General features: G+C 42.2%; 1 non-coding gene across 1 annotated transcript; it reads right to left on the bottom strand.

Moving 5' to 3' along the window:
- Positions 1-210: 210 nt before the first annotated feature.
- Positions 211-283, bottom strand: TRNAC-ACA (transfer RNA cysteine (anticodon ACA)). Its single transcript has one exon. It is a non-coding gene; the product is annotated as a tRNA-Cys (tRNA).
- Positions 284-3,520: the final 3,237 nt, after the last annotated feature.

Raw genomic sequence — 3,520 nt, 5'->3', positions numbered from 1 at the left:
TAGCAAGAGTAGCAACCCAGGTAGCAAGTGGAAACATACAAATGCTTCTTTAAGCTCAATGTTGCCACCAGCTCTCTATTTCCACCTGCATTGAAAGTGAAAGTGAAGTCGCTCAGTCGTGTCCTGACTCTTTGTGACCAGGCTCCTCCATCCATGGGATTTTCCAGGCAAGAGTACTGGAGTGGGTGCCATTTGCTTCTCCAGGGGATCTTCCCGACCCAGGGATCGAACCTGGGTCTCCTGCATTGTAGGCAGACGCTTTTACCGTCTGAGCCACCAGGGAATGTTACCACCAGCTCCCTATTTCCACCTGCATTCCATTGACCAAATAAGTGAAGTGAAGTGAAATTGCTCAGTCGTGTCCGACTCTTTGCAACCCCATGGACTGTAGCCTACCAGGCTCCTATGTCCAAATAAGGTTGAGCCTAATTTCAAGAGGAAGGGTATTATATGTTTATACAATTTGAGCCAGAGCAAGTCACTGGACCAAACTCAAACGCAATAGAGTATGTAAGCAAATTCCTTCAAAGGGAATGTGTTAGAGATAGGAAAATAAATAAATATTTTATAACATTATACAAGAACGTTTCTAAGCATCTAGAAAGCATTCACCAAAATTAATCATGAGTTTTGTGACAATGTGAACCTAATCAAGGGTTCCCAGGTGGCTAAGAGGTATAGAATATGCCTGCCAATGCAGGAAGCTTCAGTTTGATCCCTGGGTTGTAAAGATCCCTGGAGAAGGAAATGGCAACCCACTCCAATATTCTTGCCCAGGAAATTCCATGGACAGAGGAGCCTGACAGGCTATAGACCATGGGGTCACAAAGAGTGGGACAGGATTTAGCAACTGAGCACGTATGCACAAACCTAAACAAATACATCAAAGAAGAAACTTTGTAGGTCATCTTTTTGTAGGTCACATAGCAATATGACTGGATATGATTCACATAAATATATGCCAGAAAAAGTACGTCCTATAGGACTCGGTAACTGACATAGTGTGGTAAGAGAGGTAAAGGGGAAAATCTCAGAGGATCACTGTATTCCCAGCAAGTTGTTGGGTGCTTAAAGCATGTGGTTGGTTCACATTGAAAAAGCTCTTCACTCAAACTCTATTTGTTAACTATATCAAAAAAATTAACTCAGTTGCCTAAAAATGAAATGAGCTTCTGTGAAATAGTGTTTTACTTGTCACAGGAGAGGCTCTGCAATGTTGGTCCAAATGGTAAGTGGTGAGGCTATGATAAAGTGTCATTTATCCACAGCAAACTAAAATTAATATAGTGGCATTTCCATAAAGTTAAATTTATTCAATTTCAAGAACAGCCTCTTATTGTGAGCTTCAATTCTTTCTATATTTAATTGTTAAAATGCCTCCCTCCATTTTAATGAAACAACTGTGAGCCCAGTGGGCAGTAATTTTTTGAACCCTGTCAAATGTTATCAAATTTTACTTGTTCCTAAAATCAAAAAGTCTGAGAGCATTCATACGGTTTTTACGCTGTTTTGTTTTGAGCTTTCAGGAAAGAAAAGGAAGGAATTGGCTGGCTTTGTTCAGTATTAGATCTTTGGCATCGGCAGTCTGTACTTAGGTACCTGGTGATTATTCTGAATAAAAGAAAGGACAGAGCACCATGCTGGCTAGAAGCTCACTAAATCTGCTTCCCTTCTCCTGGGGAGTGCCCTTCCTTCCTCTTCCAGCCCCAGAAGGTGGGAGCTCCATCCAGGCTGGGGGGCAGGGGGTGATGCTTGCCACCCCCGGAGCTGGCCCTCCCTGCTCTCTCCCGTGAAAGCTCCCCCAGTGCCTTCTCTGCGGGTCTGTTGGCCAGGTCTGGTGAATTTTTACACTTTTACTGTTTCGTTATGAATGTGGGCTGAGACACGTGACTCAGTCACTGAATATCCCCACTCCAGAGAGCTCTAAGATTAAGACATTGGCTGCTGTACTAATTAAGGAACCCTCCTGTTACAAGAAAAAGGACCTAGCATTTCATGTAGGCTGAGGGATATTTACTGAGGCTATATCCAGTGTCTCTTAGGACTGGAGTCACAGCAGGAAGAACAAGACGTGATGACTATTTCTCTCTGTCTCTGGTCTCCGTCCTGAATAGAAGACTAATGTCAAATTCTTCTGAAAGAAAAGTGCTCAGTGGCTCAGTTGTGTCCGACTCTGTGACCCCGTGGACTGTAGCCCGCCAGCCTCCTCTGTCCATGGGAATTCCCAGGCAAGAATACTAGAGCTGGTTGCCATTCCCTCCTCCAGGGGATCTTCCTGATCCAGAGACTGAAGCTATGTCTCTTACATCTCCTATACTGGCAGGTGGATTATTTACCACTAGTGTCACCTGAGAAGGCCCTGAAAGAAAAGAAGCCCTTGTAATTTAAACACTTGTGATGATGTCATGTTTTGCCTAATAATTGAGGCAAAAGATATTGATTTATCTTCTTTCAATGTGTTAAAGTGAAAATCTCTGAGTCGTCTCCGACTCTTTGCTACCGCATGGACTATATAGTTCTTGGAATTCTCCAGGCCAGAATACAGGAGTAGGTAACTGTTCCCTTCTCCAGGGAATCTTCCCAACCCAGGGATCGAACCCAGGTGTCCCGCATCGCAGGCCAGGTCTTTACCAGCTGAGCCACCAGGGAAGCTCTCAGTGAGTTAGGGCTGCAGTGAAAAAAAAAAAAACTTCAGTTTCTTAATGAACTACTAAATGAATATGTCTTATACATAACTGAAAAGTCTAAGTAGCAATGACGACCTCAAGATGAAGGGTTTAGACTCAATAGATTGTCCATTTCACTGAGACCCTAATGAACAGATAGTGTTTCCTTAGTAACTTCCCTCCGAGATTATGAAATAGTCCCATATTCGAGTATGAAGATTAATATTGCGTTCCATGGCGCCATGAAGTTTACAGTGTGTTACATGTCTGTCTCTTCCTCTGTTTTCCTCTCCCCCCAACCTTTTTATTCTCTGTCTCTTTACTTTTCCTCTGAAACTGGAAGATCATGCCTCCTTTTAAAGCCTATCAAAAAGAACTCAAAAGAAGCCGTCAGGAAAAGGCACAACTATTAACATACTGAATGTCATTTACCAAAGAATCTCTTTCTTCCCCGGGTGCTCCCATCATCAGATGATCGGGTGGCTATAACGATACTGGAGTGTAGTCACATTATTACATCCATTCTTCTCTCAACTAATTTACCAACGTGATTGCCACTATTTTCAGGTTAAAAGTGTTTGGTTTTTTTTTTCAGAAGATTCGAAATTCTCTCCTAACTCATACATCAAACAGAATCTAGCTTTGAATGCAATACATAAGCTGCCTAGAGGACATTTCTGAAAGATTTTATATACTGATATTCTGAAACAAAAGATGCACAAATTTCTTGTCTAGCAAAAACGATCACTTTATGGAGCTGAAAAGACTCGCCTGATAGACTGGATACTTTTGGATAATGGCTTTGTGACTCCAAAAAATAAATCTATGGCATGGGCCATGATTGAAATACATAG

This window comes from Giraffa tippelskirchi, chromosome 7 (genome assembly GCF_054371585.1).
Source record: "Giraffa tippelskirchi isolate mGirTip1 chromosome 7, T2T-mGirTip1v1.2.pri, whole genome shotgun sequence".
Taxonomy (NCBI): Eukaryota; Metazoa; Chordata; class Mammalia; order Artiodactyla; family Giraffidae; genus Giraffa; species Giraffa tippelskirchi.
The sequence above is the reverse complement of the archived record's forward strand: the minus strand, read 5'-3'. Positions and strand labels throughout refer to the sequence as shown.